The sequence below is a fragment of the Hordeum vulgare genome, chromosome 4H (genome assembly GCF_904849725.1).
Source record: "Hordeum vulgare subsp. vulgare chromosome 4H, MorexV3_pseudomolecules_assembly, whole genome shotgun sequence".
Classification (NCBI taxonomy): Eukaryota; Viridiplantae; Streptophyta; class Magnoliopsida; order Poales; family Poaceae; genus Hordeum; species Hordeum vulgare.
This window is the reverse complement of record NC_058521.1, coordinates 45,916,365-45,940,024: the sequence shown is the minus strand read 5'-3', so window position 1 is coordinate 45,940,024 and position 23,660 is coordinate 45,916,365.

The following is a 23,660-nucleotide window of genomic DNA, read 5'->3' as shown; positions in this document are numbered from 1 at the left end:
TTATGGGCTCTGGCTTGGTTGGACAACGCGGCGACTCTGGACAGGCGGTGGTAGCAGATGTAGACGAACGGTAGGAATGGATGGGCACCGACAGGGATTCAGAGGGACCCGTTGAAAGACCATGTTTTGATCATCCGGTCTTCAAACACCCTGAAGTGCGAGGACATACTCAGAGGCGATCAAATCTTGTGGGGAACGTGTGCAAAACTCTGCAGAGTACTCAAACCTAATCGATTAGCCGTGTCCACGGTCATGGACAACTTGAGCCAAAGGAACTGAAGTTATCTGGATTTCTCAACACCATTAAATATATTTGATGTGGGAAATTATTGACAACTCGGGTACGAGAACTGGTTGGCGGAACCATCTCGTTAACAACAAACCTTGTAGTAACATTTTGCTTTCAACCCCTCTTGTTGTAGGATAAAACTGGCTTTATGCAAAACTTAGCTCCACCGACCAAATATGCATGTAGAGATAGTTGATTATTACTTTACCCTTCTCTTATGTGACTTGCCAGCATATTCAATATGCTGACCTACACGGCTGCAACGTCTTATGTTGCAGATATTTTTCTTCGACGAGTAAGAGTACGATTCAGGGTTACGGTCTACACTCAACTTGCCGTTGGTATTTATTGGGACTCCACTCCCTTGACCGCTTCCGCTGAGATATTTAAGGTATATATCAGTTTTACGCTATTTACATGTGATTGCACTTTGATATATACATTGATGTACTGTGTGTGCCAGCATACTGATCCAGGGATGGCACAGAGACACACAGGCTTGACTCGTCTTGAGTCGGGTCGCTACAGTAATTATATGGGAATTTATTTGGATTGTATCCTTTGGAAACATCTCAAAAAGCTAAAATAGACAGAAATGGTTTTTAGGGTTTTACTCAAATAATATTAATATAAAATAGGGTTGAAAATCTTATATATGGAAAATATATGTCCTTCTGAGCTTCCATGAATTTACTCAGAATTTTCTAAGGCAGGAAAGCAATTTTCCTTGTGGGAATATCATTCCTGGCCTTAGAAACATACATAAATATAAAATAGGAAAATAATATTTTAAATCACCAATTAATATTTTTAAAGAATGAAAATAATATTTGGATCACATCACCAACTTTGGTTGGAAGTGCCACTTGGCTTCATGAGCTAGTAGTGTATCCCAACATGATGAAGGTGATCTTGATACAAAGGAAAAAGGGTTTTTGAAGAGAGCAAAATAATAAGTTTTTCATGGGTTTGAGTCATCAAGCAAGCAAGCATTCACTCATACAAGGGCTTACATTGCACTCACAACATTATTTGAAAAAGTTTTAACAAGCTCTGATTTTGCAACATAAAATACTTGTGGTGAAAAACAGGGTGTGACAGATATTGCGCCCACCCTATTTCAGGCGTCATCCAGGAAGGGAAGAACAGTACATGATGCGCTGTCGTGAGACAAATGGATACAGGACCTTCAGCGCAACTGGTGAGATGATATGACTGACGAACTTATTCACCTCTCCGATATGCTGGGCCACACACATCGGACGCCGGCGGAAAGAGACTCCATTACATGGAAGCTGACTAATGATGGTACATACTCTGCCCGTTCCGCCTATAACTTTCAATTCGAAGGTTTGATCAGCTCTGAGATGTACACTGCGGTTTGGAGATCATGGGCACCTACCAAGTGCAAAATATTTCTTTGGATGACACTGCAACGCAAGATCCTCACCGCAGATGTACTGCTTTCGCGAGGTTGGGACAACAACTATTTCTGCCCTCTGTGTATCCGATCTCTAGAGACAACAAGCCACCTACTATATGAATGCCCATGGTCGCGAAAAGTATGGGACGGGCTAGCGGTCGCTGCTAACTTGACGTCGCTAAATCCTCAATCATGGCTGGCCGAGACAACACTTAGAGAGTGGTTTCCATCTCTAACTGATCATGTAATGGAAGAGCGAAGGAAGAAGGAGGCAAAGGCACTTGCAATTTTGATATGCTGGGAGTTGTGGCTAGAGCGTAACCGTAGGATTTTCCAGCAGAAAGAGCTCCCGGTCTCAGTATTGATATCCCGTATCAGAGACGAAGCTGCTACTTGGAAATTGGCGGGATGCCCGATTGTCTTCGACCCGGGCTTAGTTCCTGAGTTTTTCTTGGCCGGCAAAGCCGCCAAGAGCTGTTTCTTTTCTTTTCTCGGTTTTGGTTTGTATACGTGTACTTGGCCGTCGGCCTGTTCTCCTTTTAATAGAATCACAACAGATCTCCTGCTGTCTTACTAAAAAAAATAAGCCAGATGATCTCTCACAGAAATCATCTGCATCGCCTCGACGACACGCGGCATAACGGGACCATGCATGACGCCCCACTTTCTCCCAGAACCACTCATTTCCTATCCTTACCTCTCTCTCTTTAACTGTGGCCATCTCTGAGCTCTCGCCTTCTCTAACTTCGCCGTCCATATCTCTCCCGCCACCACACTCGCGAGGCGACGCACCCTGCTGCCGCACTAGAGCACCGACGAGGTCGTTGAGGTTCGCGGCAGCTCCATTGAAGCATGACCGGAGCTGCATCGCAGCTTCCGTCGTCATCTCGTGCTGCATCACAGATACCGCCATGGCCGCCGCGTGCTGCGTCGCAGTATCCGCTGTCATCGCCGGTGCTGGGCTTCAATGGAGCGTCACCGTGGAGTCATTCGAGCTTTGTCGTGGTTGCAATGGAGCTTTGTCGGAGCTTCAACGCAGCGCGCCGGGATTGTTGGAGCTCGCTGCGGGTGCAATGGAGTGCCGTCGGGGCCATTGGAAGACGAGGTCATGGCCTCATGGGGGCGTTGTACTACATGAGAACGATGAAGCATAGAGAAGGTTTGCGTTGGCTTTAATCCTTTGTTTATCGGGGGCTTTGATCGAACGGCTCGGGACCAGACTGATTTTTCCAGAAAATCAGTGATTCGTAGCAGCCGCCGATGGAAAAACTGGTAAGCAAAGCACATATAACAATGGTCAACCCAAGTGTTGCATAAGCGTGCACGTCAGAAAAAACCCTATTTGACGCTCTCTCCCTCAAAGGGTCGATCAAACTCACATAAGCACGAACGATTGAGCCGGTTCATCTCCCACTGAAACGCATAGCTAGGCAGTTCCAGTTTTGAGAACATTCCAGATGGTTCATAGCCATTTTTTCGGTTCTACGTACCTTCTAGAAGGTTCCTTAATATTTTCTTTTCCGTTTTCTGTTTCTTTTTTATTTTTCCATTATTGTTTCTAACTGTACAAATTGAACAAATTGCTCAAATATTCAAAAGTGTTTGCTTTACCAAACTTTGTTCGACATTTTCTTTACTTATTTGCACTTAAAAATATCAAAGTATGAGAAATTGCTATCCTTTTTAAAATTTTACCTACGCAATTTTCTCTTCTGCAAATTATCAGGAAAAAAAGTGGATTTGAAAATTGTTCTCAGTTTCATGATTTGGTTCTGTATTTCAAAAGTTGTTTCTTTTTTTGTTCACCCATTCAAAAACATTTGTGTTTTTTAAAAATATTTGAAGGTTTAGAAAAAAAATTATGTTTCAATTTTTGATCACCTATATAAAAACATTCACATTTTCAAAATTGTTTAGGATTTTTTGTTATTAGTTTAAATTTTTTGTTCTGATTTTTCAAAATTTGTCCCGTCATCAAATTTTGTTCACGAATACAAAAAATGTTCATATTTTCAAAACAAGTTCAGAAATTTTGAAAAATGTCCATGTTTTAAACAAATTCATGAAAATTTTAAAAAGGTTCTCGAAAATTTGAAAAAGTTCAAGTTTTAAGTAAATTGCCGAGAATTTCAAAAGCTGTTCCATTTTTCGATTTTTCTTTACAAATTTGAGAATTGTGCATGTATTCAAAAATTGATCATGATTTCAAAAATTTATTCATACTTTGAAAAAGATGATGATAAATTGGAAAATTGTTCGAAGTGTTTCAAATTTGGAACACTCTTTGAAATTTTTGAAGTAATGTTCGTTTTACGCTTCTAAATTTAGTTCTTTAGTGTTTGCTTTATTATGTCAATAACACTCAAGAGGAGTTCCCTACATGTCGTACATGAACGTAAGGGTCAACGCGAAAAAACATATTGTATACTAGGTCGGCCCATGAAGCGTGTGCACGAGCAATGCAATGCAATCGGGTGCCTTAAGTACTAAGGATGAGCTCTCCTGCAAGGACACGCTTGAGATCATACGTCATGTGAGACCATCTCACCTCGATTCCATAAATATCAGGTTCACATCCACATTACGGGCCAAACCGAACCATTTCCCACTCTACTCTACTTCTAGTCAGCTCCTCTCTAGCGATTGATACGTTTCTGTCGTATCTACTTTTCCGAACTCTTTTATCCTTGTTTTAGACTCTAATTTGCATGATTTGAATGGAACTAACCCGGACTGACGTTGTTTTCAGCAGAATTGCCGTGGTGTTGTTTTTGCGCAGAAATAAAAGTTCTCGAAATGACCTGGAAATCTACGTGGAATTTTTGTGGAATATATAAAAAATATTGGCGCAAGAATCAACTCGAGGGACGGAGCCAGGAGCCCACAAACCCACCAGGCCCGCCCCTCCTTGCCGGTGCTGGCAGGCTTGTGAGCCCCTCGGGACTCCGCCGCCCCCAATTCCAGCTCTCTATAACTTTTTTCGTTCGAAAAAAATCAGGGAGAAGAGTTCATCGCGTTTTACGATACGGAGGCGCCGCCATCTCCTGTTCTTCCTCTGGAGGTCAGATATGGAGTCCGTTTTGGGCTTCGGAGAGGGGAGATCGTCGCCATCGTCATCATCAACCTTCCTTCATCGCCAATTCCATGATGCTCTTCACCGTTCGTGGGTAATCTCATTGTAGGCTTGCTGGACGATGATGAGTTGGATGAGATCTATCATGTAATCGAGTTAGTTTTGACGGGGATTGATCCCTAGTATCCACTATGTTCTGAGATTGATGTTGCTACTACTTTGCCATGCTTAATGCTTGTCACTAGGGCCCGAGTGCCATGATTTCAGATCTGAACCTATTATGTTGTCGCCAATATATGTGTGGTTTAGATCCTATCTTGCAAGTTGTAGTCACCTACTATGTGTTATGACCCGGCAACCCCGGAGTGACAATAGCCGGAACCACTCCCGGAGATGACCATAGTATGAGGAGTTCATGTATTCACCAAGTGTTAATGCGTTGGTCCGGTTCTTTATTAAAAGGAGAACCTTAATATCCCGTAGTTTCCATTAGGACCCCGCTACCACGGGAGGGATGGACAATAGATGTCATGCAAGTTCTTTTCCCTAAGCATGTATGACTACATACGGAATACAAGCCTACATTAGATTGACGAACGGGAGCTAGTTACTTATCTGTCCGTGTTATACCTATTACATGATGAATCACATCCGGCATAATCATCCATCACCGATCCAATGCCTACGAGTTTTTCCTACTGGTCCTTGCTACGTTACTTTGCTGCTACTGCTGTCACTTCTGCTACTGTTACTCTGTTGCTACTGCTGTCACTGCTGCTAATGGTTACTGTTGCTACTGATGCTATCATACTACCTTTCTACTCATACTTTGCTGCAGACACTAAATCTTTATGGTGTGTTTGAATTGACAACTCAACTGCTAATACTTGAGAATATTCTTTTGCTTCCCCTTTAGTCGAATCAATAAATTTGGGTTGAATACTCTACCCTCGAAAACTATTGCGATCCCCTATACTTGTGGGTTATCAAGACCTTTTTCTGCCGCCATTGCCGGGGAAGCACAGCTATATTCTCTGAGTCACTTGGGATTTACGTCTGCTGGTCACTATGAGGAATCCGATAGATCCAAAAATAAAGTCTTGCCCTCCACTAGGAGGACAGGTAAGGAACTGCCATCTAGCTCTGCACTTGATTCACCTTCAGTTATGAGTAAGTTTGCGACACCACCTCCTACTAGAAATCTTGATATGTCGCATGTGCTTGATGATGCTACTTCTGCTGCCCATGATGCTTATGATGATGCTATGCCTTATACTGCTTTGCCTGATGATGCTATGCTTGATACTTCTTTGCCTGATGATGCTATGCTTGATACTGCTTTGCCACTAGGTGCATTCCTTGATGCACAAATTGCTAGGGTTGCTGCTAGATGTGATGATACTTCTGAAACTGCTCATACTATTGAAGTAGAACCTGCTATTTTGCCTGCTAGAACTAGCTCTCCTATGCCTGAATTGTCTGATATGCCTAAACGTTATGTTATGGAGGGAGAGATAGCTGAGGACTTTCTTGCATGTAAGGATAGCTTTGATGTTGAGAAACTACTGCTCAAGTGGAAAGAAAAGTCTCTGAACGCTAGGATGAAATATGACCCGAAGTTTGCTACTTCGCCTATCTTTGTGACCGATAAGGGTTATGAATTCTTTGTCGACCCATAGTTAATCACTTTGGTCGAATCTGATCCTTTTCACGGTTATGAGTCTGAAACGGTTGTAGCCCATCTTACCAAACTGCACGATATAGCCACCCTATTCACTAGTGAGGAAAAGATCCGCCACTACTATATCCTCAAGTTGTTTCCTTTCTCGCTAAAGGATGATACTAAGACCTGGTTCACTTGTCTTGCTCCTGGATGTGTGCGTAGCCCCCAGGATATGGTCTACTACTTCTGTGAAAAATATTTCCCTGCCCATAAGAAGCAAGCTGCCTTGCAGGAAATATACAACTTTGCTCAAGCTGGAGAAGAGAGTCTCCCACAAGCTTGGGGGAGGTTCATCCAGCTACTGAATGCTTTGCCTGATCACCCTCTTGAGAAGAATGAAATACTTGATATCTTCTATAATGGACTTACCGATGCTTCTAGAGACCACCTAGATAGTTGTGTTGGTTGTGTTTTTAGGGAACGAACTATAGAACAAGCTGACATTCTATTGAATAACATCTTGTGCAATGAGAATGCTTGGACTATTCCCGAACCATCTCCTAAGCCAACTCCGAAGAAAAGAGGTATTCTATTCCCCAGTCCCAAAGATATGCAAGAAGCTAAGAAATCTATGAAAGAGAAAGGCATTAAGTCTGAAGATGTCAAAAATCTACCACCTATCGAAGAGATCCATGGTCTCGATAACCCGATACAGGAAGTAGAAGTAAATTCTCTGCGTAGGTTTGATGAGAGTGATACTCCTTTTGATAAACCTGCTAGCTTATGCCTGGATGAATTTGATAACTTCGTTGCCAAACAACAGAGTTTCAATGATTATGTTAGCAGACAATTGGAACAAAATGCTCGTATGCTTAGTCATTTAAGTGCTTGTGTGGACAAAAATGTCAGTGATCTTAAGCTTCTGAGTAAACATGCCTCTATGGTTACTACTCAGGTAGAACAAGTACTTAAAGCTCATACTAACTTGCTCAATGAGTTGAATGACAATTCTATCACAGTCGTCACTAGAGGCGGTAGAATGACCCAGGAACCCTTGTATCCTCAGGGTCATCCAAAGAGAATTGAACAAGATTCTCAAGGAGTTAGCACTGATGCACCTAGTCATCCTAGAAAGAAGAAAGATGATAGGAACCTGCACGCTAGCAACCATGTTGCTGCTATGCCTGAGAACCCAAACGATGCCTCTGTTTCTGATGCTGAGACACAATGTGGTAATGAACATGAGCCTAATGATGATATCAATAGTGATGTTCATGTTGATGCTCAACCTAGCAATGATAAGGATGTGGAGATTGAACCTGTTGATCTTGATAACCCACAGCCTAAGAATAGAAGATACGATAAGAATGACTTCGCTGCTACGAAGCATGGTAAAGAAAGGGAACCATTGGTTCAGAAACCTATGCCCTTTCCTCCCAAACCATCCAAGAAAAAGGATGATGAGGATTTGGAGCGATTTGTTGAAATGATTAGACATGTCTTTATGCAAATGCGTTTGGCAGATATGCTCAAAATGTCTCCGTATGCTAAGTACATGAAGGATATTGTTACTAATAAGAGGAGGATACCTGAGATTGATATTTCCACCATGCTTGCTAACTATACCTTCAAGGGTGGAACTCCTAAGAAACTAGGTGATCCCGGTGTGCCCACTATACCTTGCTCCATTAAAGGTAACTACGTTAAAACTGCTTTATGCGACCTTGGAGCCGGTGTTAGTGTTATGCCTCTCTCTCTTTATCGTAGACTTGAACTGGATAAATTGACACCCACTGAAATCTCCCGACAAATGGCCGACAAATCAACTACTTTCCCTATCGGCATTTGCGAGGATGTGCCTGTTGTGGTTGCAAATGTCACTATCTTAACAGACTTTGTTATCTTGGATATTCCCGAGGACGATGCCATGGCGGTCATCCTCGAAAGACCCTTTTCAAACACTGTAGGGGCTGTTATAGATTGCAACAAAGGCATTGTCACTTTCCATGTCAACGGTAATGAGCATACGGTGCACTTTCCGAAGAAACAATATTGAGTACATTGCATCAATGCTATCGAAAAAACTTCACTGATTCTTATTGGGAGCTTTGAATGCCCTATACCTCCTGTCAAGATGAAGTATGATTTGCTTGTTGTGGAGATACACATCCCCATTGAAGTGACCTAGTGATTATTCGAAAATTCTCCGTTCTCTCTTGCGATTCAAAAAGGTTTGTCGAGGAGACTTGATCAACCTAATTGACGGATTTCTTTCAATGACCATGAGACGGATGAATCGAGGAGTCACAAACCTCTGTTCCGAGCTTTCACTTTCGGTTGCTTAGAAGAAAAATGATAGATTTAGTTTAGTTTTCCCTGTTTTCTGTTTTAACGTCCTGTAGAAAAGTACCCCGAAAATAAAAATTCTCCGAATGTCCTGAAAATCAAGTATGACTTTTTCTGGAATTTTTGAAAAATACTGAGACGAAGAGCTAGTCTAGGAGATGCGTCAGTGGGCCACAAGCCCAGGAGGCCCGACCACCCCCCCTGGCTGGGGCTAGCAGGCTTGTGGGGCCTACATGCACCCCCTCCACTCATTCTAGCTCATCCACTTCTCCTACCTCCAGAAAAATTCATTTCGCAGCTCAAACCCGTGTTCTTGCTCCTCTTGCTGGGATTTTCGATCTCCTTGCTCAAAGCACCATTCTTTGAACTGTTTTGGGGAAATTACTCCTTGGTAAGTGACTCTTCCATTGGTCCAATTAGTTTTTGCTCTAGTGCCTTATACTCCGCGTATTTTTGCTGCATTGGTGACCATGTTCTTGAGCTTTGCATGCCAATATTAGCTGGTCCCAAGTAGTTTTGATGCGTAATTTGGCCCCTAGGAACTTGTGGGAGTAGTTGCTACGAGTTTTTTTGAGCCTTGTTCACTTTTCCTTAGAATCACTAAAAATTTCAGAAATTTTCAGAGATAGAAAAGGGAAAAGATGAGGAGGTTCTTAAGAGGCTCTTCAAGCCGTGACACCAAGGACGATGGAAGTGAGAAGAAGCCCAAGTATCCGGTCCCTCGAGTCGCAGAAGTTTGAGTGTGCGAATGGCCAAGCGATGTGTTCTTGCGCACCGCCGGACTTTATGGGGACTTTTACTACTTGGTGGAGAACGCAGGCCTTATCGCCTTCGTTGAAGATAAGTGTCCGCAATACCTCCTCCTCACTAATATCTTCGTACAAAGCTTTAACTTCTATCCAAGGAAGAATCCTCCTATGGTTGAGTTCAAACTTTATGATATCCCCCAGTGCATGTCACTCCAGGATTTTTGCAATGTTTGCAAATTACCTTACGTTGGGGATATTCATGAACCTCGTCCACGGGACTTGGAAGCTTTCATCGATACTATTGTTGTAGGAGAGGAGAGAGGAGTGTCTTGTGCTAGAGCTCCTAGCATTCATTTTCCTGTGCTTCGGTACTTCTCACTATTTGTGGGAAAATGTTTGATTGGCCGTGGGAAAGCTGGGTCACTTAGTTCCCCAGATCTTGCGGTCTTGCGCGAAGCCCTTTATAACGATAAGACTTATAGCTTGGGCGCTATAGTAGCTCAACGGTTGAACACGAATCGTTCTAAAGGCGTTGTCTATGGAGGTATCTATGTTACTCGTCTTTCTAGACACTTTGAGATACCTACTAGACTGGACGGGAAGAAGAAATTCTTCTTCCTGAGAAATATCTAGATATTGATAGCATGGTTCGCCATGACTTTGTTGATAGAGATATAAATAGAAGGATGATTTATAACCTGTGTATTTAGTCAGGGTACTCGTGAGACTATTACTTTGTCTGCTCCTTCTTTGTTCAATCTTCATGCAGGCAGGTACATTATTATACCCTCGGACATCTACGCATATTGGGGCCTAGCCCAACCACAGGTGCCCGTGCCCGAGCCACCAGTCGAGTACCAGACGACGGTTTCTCAGTGGGAGCCAAAGGAGCTCACACAGCACTGGCATCCTCAGTCCACTCTGGAGTACCCCGGAGCTGTTTATTTCCCTCCTTGGGAGTAGACCAACTTAGGCCAAAAGCCTAAGCTTGGGGGAGTACGTGTTTCTCACCGACTTTACATTCTTGCTTATGCTTTCATTTTATTCGTCGGTGTTCACATTTTGCCACTGTATCATCCATGCTAGTTTATTTCTTTTTCTCGTTTTTCTTTTCGTGTGTCTGTCTAGTTTGAGAAAACCCAAAAATATTTTCTTGTTCTTCTTTTGCTTGTTGGGAACTGTCCCGTGTAAATAGTTAACTTTTTCTTTGGGTCAAGGTAGAATATCATGGTTGCACTGTTTAGTGGCTCTCGCACGCATATATGTTTATCTGTTAAAGATTCATATTACTTTGTCTTCTCCTTTGTGTTTGCCTGCAGATTCCAGCTTTAGTCCAATGCACGAGCATTCTTATTATTGTTCACATCATTCGGTCGTGTAAGTGAAAGGCAATAATGACGATATATGATGAAGTGACTGAGCCTGGAAAAGCTGGTATGAACTCTATCTATTTTGTTTTTGTAAATATGACTAGCTCATCGTTCCTGATTCAGCTTTGTTGTGAGAGAAACATGTTTGCAATGACAACTTAGAGATCATAGTTGCTTATGCCATGCTTACTTAGCTAGGAGCTTATAATGGGTTGTCTTGGATGCCCACATGAATGTTGACATGACTATGATGTAGTATGATAGGATGGTATCCTCCTTTGAATGATTCAAGTGGCTTGACTTGGCGCATGTTCACGCATGTAGTTGAAATAAAATCAACATAGCCTCTATGATATTCATGTTCATGGTGATTTATGTCCTACTCATGCTTGCACTCAATGTTGGTTAATCTCAATGCATTTTGGTGACTGTTGTCGCTCTCTAGTTGGTCGCTTCCCGGTCTTTTGCTAGCCTTTACTTGTACTAAGCAGGAATAATGCTTGTGCATCCACTCCCATAAACCCAAAGTTGTTCCATATGAGTCCACCATACCTACCTATATGCGGTATCTACCTGCTGTTCCAAGTAAATTTGCATGTGCCGCTCTCTAAATCTTCAAGAAATAATCTGTTTTGCATGCCCAAACCGCTCATGTGGTTACAGGGGGCTATCAGTATCTTCCATGCTAGGCGTATTATCCTCGATATGTGTTTATTCACTATCATTCACGAGAAAGGGGCCGGTAATTGGAATTCACTACTTTGCCTGATATGCCACTAGGGGTATTCCTTGATGCTCATATTGCTAGAGTTACTGCCAATACTCGTGATGCTTTTCAAACTGCCGATACTATTGAGATAGAACCTGCTTTTGCTCCTGCTAGATCTAGCTCTCCTAGATATGAATTGCCTGATATACCTGAGGGTTATGTTATGGAGGGAGAGATAGCTGAGGATTTTCTTGCGTGTAAGGATGCCTATGACGCTGAGAAATTACTTCTCAAGTGGAAGGAAAAATCTCTGAAATCTAGGATGAAATACGACCCAAAGTTTGCCACTTCACCTATCTTTATCACCGATGAGGATTATGAATTCTTTGTCGACCCTGAGATAATCTCTCTAGTCGAATCTGATCCTTTCCACGGTTACGAGTCTGAGACGGTCGTAGACCATCTTACCAAACTACACGATATAGCCACCCTTTTCACTAGTGAGGAGAAGATCCGCTACTACTATATCCTTAAGTTGTTTCCTTTCTCTCTAAAGGATGACGCTAAAGCCTGGTTCACTTCTCTTGCTCCTGGATGTGTGAGTAGTCCCCAGGATATGGTCTATTACTTCTGTGAGAAATATTTCCCTGCCCATAAGAAGCAAGCTGCCTTGCAGGAAATATACAACTTTGCTCAACTCAAAGAAGAGAGTCTCCCACAAGCTTGGGGGAGGCTCATCCAGCTACAGAATGCTTTGCCTGATCACCCTCTTAAGAAGAATGAGATACTTGATATCTTCTATAACGGACTTACCGATGCTTCTAGAGACCACCTAGATAGTTGTGCCGGTTGTGTTTTTAGGGAACGAACTGTTGAACAAGCTGAGATCCTACTGAATAACATCTTGATCAACGATAATGCTTGGACTATTCCCGAACCACCTCCTAAGCCAACTCCTAAGAAAAGAGGTATTCTATTCCCCAGTCCCGAAGATATGCAAGAAGCCAAGAAATCTATGCAAGAGAAAGGCATTAGATCTGAAGAAGTCAAAAATCTACCGCCTATCGAAGAGATCCATGGTCTCGATAACCCGATACAAGTAGTAGAGGTGAATTCTCTGCGTATATTCAATGAGAGTGATATTCCTTTTGACAAACTAGCTAGCCTATGCTTTCATGAATTTGACAACTTTATTGTTGCCAAACAACAGAGTGTCAATGATTATGTTAGCAGACAATTGGAACAAAGTACTCGTATGCTTAGTCATTTAAGTGCTTGTGTAGACAGAAATGTCAATGATCTGAAGCTTCTGAGTAAACATGCCTCTATGATTACTACTCAGGTAGAATGAGTACTTAAAGCTCAGAATGACTTGCTCAATGAATTAAATGACAACTCTGTTAGAGTCATTACTAGAGGAGGCAAAATGACTCAGGAAACTTTGTATCCTGAAGGCCATCCTAAGAGAATTTATCAAGATTCTCAAGGAATTAATGCTGATACACCCAGTCATCCTAAGAATAAGAAGAAGGATGATAGAAACCTACATGTCAGTTCACCAAATACTGTCACACCTGAAGAACCAAATGTATTTCTGCGTTTGATGCAGAAACATAATCTGGTGATGAACATGAACATGGTGACAATATGGACAGCGATGTTCATAATAATGCTCAACCTAGCAATGATAAGGATGTGGAGATTGAACCTACGGTTAATCCTGATAACCCACAACCTAAGAGATACGATAAGAATGACTTCACTTCTAGGAAGCATGGTAAAGAAAGGGAGCCATGGGTTTAGAGACCCATGCCCTTTCCTCCTAAGCCATCCAAGAAAAAGGATGATGAGGATTTTGAGCGCATTATTGAAATGTTGAGACCCGTCTTTGTTCAGATGCGGTTAATTGATATGCTCAAAATGTCTCCATATGACAAGTACATGAAAGATATCGTGACCAATAAACGGAAGATACCAAATCTTGAGATATCCACCATGCTTGCCAATTACACTTTCAAAGGTGGAACTCCTAAGAAACTTGGTGATCCCGGAGTGCCCACTATACCTTGCTTCATTAAAGGAAACTACGTATGAACTGCCTTATGTGACCTTGGAGCCGGTGTTAGTGTTATGCCTCTCTCTCTTTATCGTAGACTTGAACTGGATAAGTTGACACCCACTAAAATTTCTCTGCAAATGGCCGACAAATCAACTACTTGCCCTGTCGGCATTTGCGAGGATGTGCTTGTTGTGGTTGCTAACGTTACTATCTTAATGGACTTTGTTATCCTAGATATTCCTGAGAATGATGCCATGGCGATCATTCTTGGAAGACCATTCTTAAACACCGCAATGGCTATTATAGATTGCAGCAAGGGCAATGTCACCTTCCATGTCAACGGTAATGAGCATACACTTCACTTTCCAAAGAAACGATATCAAGTACATTGCATCAATGCTATCGAAAAAACATCATCGATTCTTATTGGGAGCTTTGAATGCACTATTCCTCGTGTTAAGATGAAGTATGATTTGCTTGTTGGGGAGATTAATATCCCCATTGAGGTGACTTAGTGGCTATTCGACAATTCTCCGTTTCCTCTTGCGATTCGAAAAAGTTTTGTCATGAGGATTTGATCAACCCCATTGACGGATTTCTTTCGATGACCATGAAATGGATGAATCAAGGAGTCACATACCTCTGTTTTAAGCTTTCACTTTCTGTTGCTTAAAAGGAAAATGATAGATTTAGTTTAGTTTTTCCTGTTTTCTGTTTTCGCGTCTCGGAGAAAAGTTCCCCGAAAATAAAAGTTCTCTGATGGTCCTGAAAATCAAATATGTTTTTTCTGGATTTTTAGAAAAATACTGGGACTAAGAGCTGGCCTGGGGGCCACACTAGTGGGCCACAAGCCCTGTAGCCGCGGCCTCCCCCCATGTCCACGGCTACCAAGCTTGTGGGGCCCATAGGGACCCCCTCCACTCATTCCAGCTCCCATCCTCTTCTTCTACCTCGAGAAAAAATCGTTTTGCAGCTCAAACCCGTGTTCTTGCTCATTTGGCTGTGATTTTCAATCTCCTTGCTCAAAACACCATTCTCCAAACCGTTTTGGGGAAATTACTCCTTGGTAAGTGAGTCCTCCATTGGTCCAATTAGTTTCTACTCTAGTGCTTTATCCTTCGCATATTTTTGCTACCTTGGTGACCCTGTTCTTGAGCTTGAAATGTTGATTTTAGCTGGTCCCAAGTAGTTTTAGCGCGTGATACAATCTCTAGGCACTAGTAGGAGTAGTTGCTACGAGTTGGGTTAATCCTTACTCACTTTTCTTTCGAAGTCTCTAAAAATTTCAGAATTTTTCAGAGTTAGAGAAGGGAAAAGATGAGGAGGTTCTTGAGAGGCTCTTCAAGCCGTAACCCCAAGGAGGATGAGAAGAACCACCCCAAGTACGTGGTTCCTCGAGTCACAGAAGTTCGAGCGTGTGAGTGGCCAAGTGATGAATTTTTGCGTGCCGCTCGGCTTTATGAAGACTTTTATTACTCGGTGGAGAATGCAGGGCTTATCGCGTTCGTTGAAGATAAGTGCCCACAATACCTCCTTCTCACCAATATTTTCGTTCAAAGCTTCAACTTTTATCTGAGCAAGAATCCTCCTATGGTTGAGTTCATGTTATACGATATCCCCCAGTGCATGACACTACAGGATTTTTGCAATGTGTGCAAATTACCTTATGTTGGGGATATTCATGATCCTCGTCCACGGGACTTGGAGGCTTTCATAGATACCATTGATGTTGGAGAAGCAGAGGAGTATGAGAGGGAGGCTAAGACTTCTCGTCTCCGCGAAGCAGCTATTCATGAAGTGGCTGCAGCGTTCCCGTACAACCCACATTATGATTTTGGGTATCACCCGGACCAGCCTTGGGAGTAGACCAAGCTAGGCCAAAAGCCTAAGCTTGGGGGAGTACGTGTTTGCACGAACTTTACATCTTTGTTAGTCGGTGTTTACATTTTGCCACTGTATTATCCATGCTCATGCTTGCACTCAATGTTAGTCAAACTCTTTGCATCTTGATGACTGTTGTCGCTCTCTAGTTGGTCGCTTCCCAGTCTTTTGCTAGCCTTAACTTGTACTAAGCGAAATACTGCTTGTGCATCCACTTCCATAAACCTAAGAGTTTTTCCATGAGAGTCCACCATACCTACCTATTTGCGGTATCTACCTGCCGTTCCAAGTAAATTTGCATGTGCCATTCTCTAAACCTTCAAGAAATAATCTGTTTTGCATGCCCGAATTGCTCATGTGGTGACAGGGGGCTATTGGTATCTTCCATGTTAGGCGTGTTATCCTCGACATGTGTTTATTCACTGTCATTCACGAGAAATGGGCCGGAAATTGGAATGCCCAGTTCACGCTTAAATCAAAAACATAACTGTAAAACAAGACTCCCCCCGGATTGATGTTAGTATGGACGGTACCCGAGGATTCGGCTAGCCGTGGAGTGTGATTGATTGGTGGTGGGGGAGTTAAAACTTTACTTTTCTATTTGGGAACCGCCTATAGCATGAGTAGCATGGAAGATATTGAGAACTCTTGGTCATTGCGTTGACAATGAAAGCATGCCACCCAAAATTATTATCTCTGTTTTCAAAGCTTGAGCTCTGGCACCTCTGCAAATCAATGCTTCCCTCTGCGAAGGCCTGTCTATTTATTTTCCTGTTGAGTCATCCTCTTCTTATATAAGCACCAATTGGAGAGCACCTCTGTCATTTTTATGCTTTGCTTTTGATTGATATTGAGTATGACTATGATTGAATCTTCGTTGCTATGAATTACAATGTTTAGTCAGCCCTTGATCTTTAAAAGTGTTGTGCATTTATGTTTTGCGGTCTCAGAAAGAGCTAGCGAGATACCACCTATTCATATTGCTTCATGCTTGTTTTGATTGAATTGTTGGTATCCGAAACTCATTATTATTTGCTCTCTAGCTGTTTATGCCATTGATATTAGTTTACCGTGAGACCTATGTGTCACTTGCTTATATGTGGTTAACTTGTGATCTTGCTGAAATTCTGGTTATGAGTTAGACATAGTTGCAACAACAAGATCAAATAGAGTTTGTCATAGTTTTTCTTTCTCTTTCAGTTTGTCAACTGAGTTGCTTGAGGACAAGCAAGGTTTTAAGCTTGGGGGAGTTGATACGTCTCCATCGTATCTACTTTTCCAAACTCTTTTGCCCTTGTTTTGGACTCTAATTTGCATGATTTGAATGGAAGTAACCCGGACTGACGTTGTTTTCAGCAGAATTGCCATGGTGTTGTTTTTGTGCAGAAATGAAAGTTCTCGGAACGTCTTGAAAATTTACGGAGAATACTTCTGGAAAATATGAAAAATACCTGCGCAAAGATCCACAAGATGGGACGGGCCAGTGGGCCACAAGCCCTGTAGCCGCGGCCTCCCTCCTGGCCGCGGCTACCAGGCACGTGGGGCCCACGTGGCTCTGCCGCCCCCAATTCCAGCGCTATTTATTCCCTTTTGTCCCGGAAAGAATAGAGAGAGAAGAGTTCATCGCGTTTCACGTTCCAGAGGCGCCGCCACCTCTCGTTCTTGCCCTGGAGGGCAGATCTTGAGTCCATTTTGGGCTCCGGATCAAGGAGATCGTCGCCATCGTCATCATCAACCTTCTTCCCTCTCCAATTCCATGAAGCTCTTCATCGTCCGTGAGTAATCTATTCGTAGGCTCGCTGGGCGGTGATGAGTAGGATGAGATCTATCATGTAATCGAGTTAGTTTTGACGGGGATTGATCCCTAGTATCCACTATGTTCTGAGATTGATGTTGCTACTACTTTGCCATGCATAATGCTTGTCACTAGGGCCCGAGTCCCATGATTTCAGATCTGAAATTATTATGTTGTCACCAATATATGTGTGTTTTAGATCCGATCTTGCAAGTTGTAGTTACCTACTATGTGTTATGATCCGGCAACCCCGTAGTGACAATAACCGGAACCACTCCCGGTGATGACCATAGTTTGAGGAGTTCATGTGTTCACCAAGTGCTAATGCGTTGGTCCGATTCTTTATTAAAAGGAGAACCTTAATATCCCATAGTATCCATTTGGACCCCGCTGCCACGGGAGGGATGGACAATAGATGTCATGCAAGTTTTTTTCCCTAAGCACGTATGACTACACACGGAATGCATGCCTACATCACATTGACGAACGGGAGCTAGTCACATATCTCTCTCTGTTATAACTGTTGCATGATGAATGTCATCCAACAAATAACCGATCCATTGCCTACGAGTTTGTCCCACTACTAATGTTACTTCCTTTGTCCTGCTGCTGCTGCCACTACTATTGCTACTACTGTTATTTGTTGTTGCTGTTACTTTCTACTGTTTCTACTTGCTACTGCTATCACTATTGTTGTTCCTTGCCACTGTTGTACTCGTTACACTGCTACTACCTGCTACAATACTTTACTGGCGCCATTGATACTTCAGTTAGGAATAATCTGCCGTCAACAGATTCTTTCCTAGCACTGTTGCTATCATACACCCTTTGCTGCTTATATCTTGCTTGTAGATACTACTCTTTCAGGTGTGGTTGAGCCGACAACTCAACTGCTAATACTGGAGAATATCCTTTCACTCCCATCGTGTCGAACCAACAAATTTGGGTTGAATACTCTATCCTTGAAAACTGTCGCGATCCCACACGCTGGTGGGCCATTGCAAGCAATTGCTAATTGTTGAGCAACTGGAAGTAGGTACTATTGTTGGTTGACTCAGGCAGTACTAATTCGTTCATCAACGAGAAGTTAGCTCAGGCTATTACGGGAGTTCAGCCTCTACCCAAGCCTAGCAGAGTACGAGTGGCACATGGAGGCGAACTGGTCTGCTAGTCCTTTGTACGGGGCTGTGCAATGTACTCACAAGGCCACGAGTTTTACACTGATCTGAAGGTGCTAGCACTCGGCACTTATGATGTCATATTGGGCATGGACTGGCTAGAGGAACACAACCCAATGACAGTCGATTGGCGAGAAAAGTCCATTGAGATCCAGACTCCTGCAGGTCCACTTCGTCTGCTCGAGCAAGAAGCTTCTTCAACTGATTGTCAGACTGTCAACAACTTGCACCTGCAAGCACTATGCAACAAAGGGACTATTACTCATATCGTCCATCTGTGCACGGTAGTGCCCGAGTGAGAGAAAACCGAAGCAATACCACCGAGCATTCAAGCAATCATCAACGAATTCCCTGATGTATTTGAAGAACCAATAGGACTACCACCAAGATGCGTTGCGATCACTGTATTCCTCTCATACCTGGGGCGCAGCCGGTCAGCGTCAGACCATACCGACACAAGCCAGACCACAAAACTAAAATTGAGGCCCAGGTGGAAGCTGATACGTCTCCAACGTATCTATAATTTTTGATGGTTCCATGCTATTATCTTGTCAACTTTGGATGTTTTATATGCATGAATATGCTATTTTATATAACCTATTAACTCAGTGCCAACTGCCAGTTTCTGTTTTTTCTATGTTTTTGGCCCATTTTCAGACGGAGTCCAAATGGAATGAAACTTTACGATGATTTTTTTTGGACCAAAAGAGACCCCCAAAGCTTTGGAAGAAGGCCAGATGGGCCATGAGGGAGATACAAGCCCTGACTCCGCCACCACCCCCCTAGGTGGTGGAGACCAGGCTTGTGACCTCCTCGTGGGCCCAACCGACGTAATTCCACCGCCATAAATTCCTATAAATTCAGAAACCCCCAAAAAGAAACCTAGATCGGGAGTTCCGCCGCCGCAAGCCTCTGTAGCCACCAAAAACCAATCTGGAGCCCGTTCTGGCACCCTGCCGGAGGGGGAATCCATCTCCGGTGGCCATCTTCATCATCCCGGCGATCTCCATGACGAGGAGGGAGTAGTTCTCCCTCGGGGCTGAGGGTATGTACCAGTAGCTATGTGTTTGATCTCTCTCTCTCGTGTTCTTGAGATGTCTTGATCTCGATGTACCGTGGGCTTTGCTACTATAGTTGGATCTTATGATGTTCTTCTCCCTCTCCTTTCTTGTAATGAATTGATTTTCCCCTTTGGAGTTATATTATCGGATTGAGTCTTTGAGAACACTTGATGTATGTCTTGCACGTGTCTATCTGCTGTGATCAACTTGCGGGTTTGTGACAATTGGCAACCTATGCATATGGGTTGGCACACGTGGATTCATGTGAGTACTTGTGTTTTGGTGATCAACTTGCGGGTTCGTGACATTGGGAACCTATGCACAGGGGTTGGCACACGTTTTGACTCTCTGGTAGAAACTTTGGGGCACTGTTTGAAGTTCTATGTGTTGGTTGAATAGATGATTCTGAGATTGTGTGATGCATATCATATAATCATACCCACGGATACTTGAGGTGACAATGGAGTATCTAGGTGACATTAGGGTCTTGGTTGATATGTATCTTAAGGTGTTATTCTAGTACGAACTCTTGAATAGATCGATCAGAAAGAATAACTTTGTGGTGGTTTCGTACCCGACAATAATCTCTTCATTTGTTCCCCGCTATTAGTGACTTGGGAGTGACTCTTTGTTGCATGTTGAGGGCTAGTTATATGATCCAATTCTGTTATCATTGTTGAGAGAACTTCACTAGTGAAAGTATGAACCCTAGGCCTTGTTTGCACGCATTGCAACACCATTCGTGCTCACTTTTGTTACTAGTTACCTTGCTGTTTTTGTAATTTCAGATTACAAAAACCTATATCTACCATCCATATTGCACTTGTATCACCATCTCTTCGCCGAACTAGTGCACCTATACAATTTACCATTGTATTGGGTGTGTTGGGGACACAAGAGACTCTTTGTTATTTGGTTGCAGGGTTGCTTGAGAGAGACCATCTTCATCCTACGCCTCCCGCGGATTGATAAACCTTAGGTCACCCACTTGAGGGAAATTTGCTACTGTCCTACAACCCTCTGCACTTGGAGGCCCAACAACGTCTACAAGGAGAAGGTTGCATAGTAGACATGAAGCTCTTTTCTGGCGCCGTTGCCCGGGAGGTTTGTGCTTGAAGGTATGTCTTTAGATCTTGCAATCGAATCTTTTTGTTTCTTGTTCTTTCGCTGAAAATTACAAAAAAAATGGAATTGAGGATGCCTCATATGCTCCATCTTTTCAATGTCTTTCGTGAGCATGATGGGAAGGAAAATTGTGCTCAAGTGCTGAAAGAAGAATTACATAGAATGCTTGGCATAGAATATGTGAATGATGAGCATGACTGCAATGTTGTTAGCATGAATTCTATGAATACCCACGATGCTAATGATATGCAAAGCCTCAAGCTTGGGGATGCTATATTTGATGAAGATGGTCTTTTTAGTTCTTCCACTTTGAATGATCAAAATTATTTTGATGAAAGCATGCCCCATATCTATGATGATTATTGTTAGGATACTTATGCTTTGAAGAAAAGGGATGATAAACTTGTCATACTTTCGAAAACCCCTTTGCTAAACCTTGCTTTTTCATTGTGGACACAATTTGTAGTGCTCAAGTCTTTTACGATACTCCCACTACTATTTTTGAGAATAGATTTCCTTATGTGGAGAGTAGTAAAATTCCTATGCTTGTAGATCATGAAAAGAAAGCCTTAGGTTCTGGTTATATTGTTGAATTCATTCATGATGCTAATGAAAATTACTATGAGAGAGGATCATATGCTTCTACTTATTGCAATAGTAGCAAGCTTCCTCTCCATATGTTGAAATTTTTGAAGCTATGCTTGTTTTGCCTTCCTATGTTAGTTGATTCTTGCTCCAATAAATTGTTTGATCACAAAATCCCTATGCATAGGAAGTGGGTTAGACTTAAATGTGCTAGCCATTTGCTCCATGATGCTCTCATTGTGTTTCAATCCTTACCTTTTATGTGAGCATCATTGAAATCAATGCCTAGCTACGGGCGTTAAACGATAGCGCTTGTTGGGAGGCAACCCAATGAATAAATTTTTCTTTTCTTTTTGCTTCCTGTTTTGTTTTCTCCACACCATCATAATTCTGTTATGATTGTGTCTTTTGTGTTTCTTTTTGTGTTTGTGCCAAGCAAAACCGTTATGATTAGTCTTGGTGATGATTGTTTGATCATGCTGGAAAAAGACAAAAACTTTCTGCTCACGAAAAGAATTTCCATTTTTATTCCGTACGAGATTTTGAGTTAATTGTTTTTGCTGCTGATTTCTATGCAATTTCTTCAGACTGTCGTAAGTTTTCAGATTTTTTGAAGTACCAGAAGTATACGAAGTATACAGATTGCTACAGACTGGTCTGCTGTTAACAGATTCTGTTTTTGTTGAGTTGGTTGCTTATTTTTATAAAACTATGGATAGTATCGGAGGCTACTAGCCATGGAAAAGTGAAAATACAGCAATCCAACACCAACATAAGTAGAATTTAAGTTTTCTACAGTACCTAAGGAAGTGGTGATTTGCTTTCTTATACTAATGATATCACGAGTTTCTGTTTAAGTTTCGTGTTGTGAAGTTTTCAAGTTTTGGGTGAAGTTCTTATGGACAAAGAGATAGAGAGTGGCAAGAGCTAAAGCTTGGGGATGCCCAAGGCACCCCAAGTTGATTCAAGGATGCCGTAAAAGCCTAAGCTTGGGGGTGCCCCGGGAAGGCATCCCCTCTCTCGTCTTCAATCCATCGGTAATGTTACTTGGGGCTATATTTTTATTCACCACATGTTATGTGTTTTTGCTTGGAGTGTCTTGTATCGTAGGAGTCTTTTATTTTTGTTGTTGTGTCACAATCATCCTTGCTGCACACCTAGAGAGAGACATGCACCCACCATGATTTTGTCGAGCTTCACTTATATCTTCTGGTAGACAATTCATCTCACATGTAATTCACTTATATCTTTTGAGCTAGATACTTCTGCTCTATGTGCTTCACTTATATATTTTAGAGCGCAGCGGTGCGTGGCTTGGTAGTTGATCTATGCTTTGAAAGTAGTCTCAAAAGGGGTAGTTATCCAAAGGGATACGAAAACTTCCACCTTCATGTACATTGAATAGTTAGAGAAGTTTGATTCATCTCAATTAGTTTTGAGTTGTGGTTTTGGTAATATTGAAGTCATGCTAGTAAGGTGTTGTGGATCTAGAAATACTTGTGTTGAAGTTAGTAATTCCCGTAGCATGCACGTATGGTGAACCGCTATGTGATGAAGTCTGAGCATGATTAGTCTATTGATTCTCATCCTTTGTGTGGCGGTCGGGATCGCGCAATGGTTTATACCTGCCAACCCTTCCCCTAGGAGTATGCGTTGAATGCTTTGTTTCGATTACTAATAAAACATTTGCAACAAGTATATGAGTTCTTCGTGACTAATGTTGAGTCCATGGTTTAGATGCACTTTCACATTCCACCATCACTATCTTCTTAGTGTCGTGCAACTTTCACCGGTGCATGATACGTCTCCAACATATCTATTTTTCCAAACTCTTTTGCCCTTGTTTTGGACTATAATTTTCATGATTTGAATGGAACTAACCTGGACTAACGCTGTTTTCAGCAGAATTGCCTTGGTGTTATTTTTGTGCAGAAATCAAAGTTCTCCAAACGTCCTAAAAATTTACGGGGAGCAGTTTTGGAAAATATCAAAAATATCTGCGCCAAGTTCCACCTCAGGGGGTGGGCCAGTGGGCCACAAGCCCCTGCTCTGCCACCACCCCTGGTGGCGGTGGGCAGGCTTGTGGGGCCCACAGGCACCTGCCGCCCCCAATTCCAGCTCTATAAGTTGCCTTTCGTCCCAGAAAAAATAAAAAAGAGAAGTTTTCATCGCGTTTTCGATACGGAGGCGCCGCCACCACCTGTTCTTCATCTGGAGGGCAGATCTGGAGTCCGTCTTGGGCTCCGGAGAGGGGAAATCGTCATCATCAACCTTCTTCCCTCTCCAATTCCATGAATCTCTTCGTCGTTCGTGAGTAATCTATTCGTAGGCTCGCTGGGCGGTGATGAGTAGGA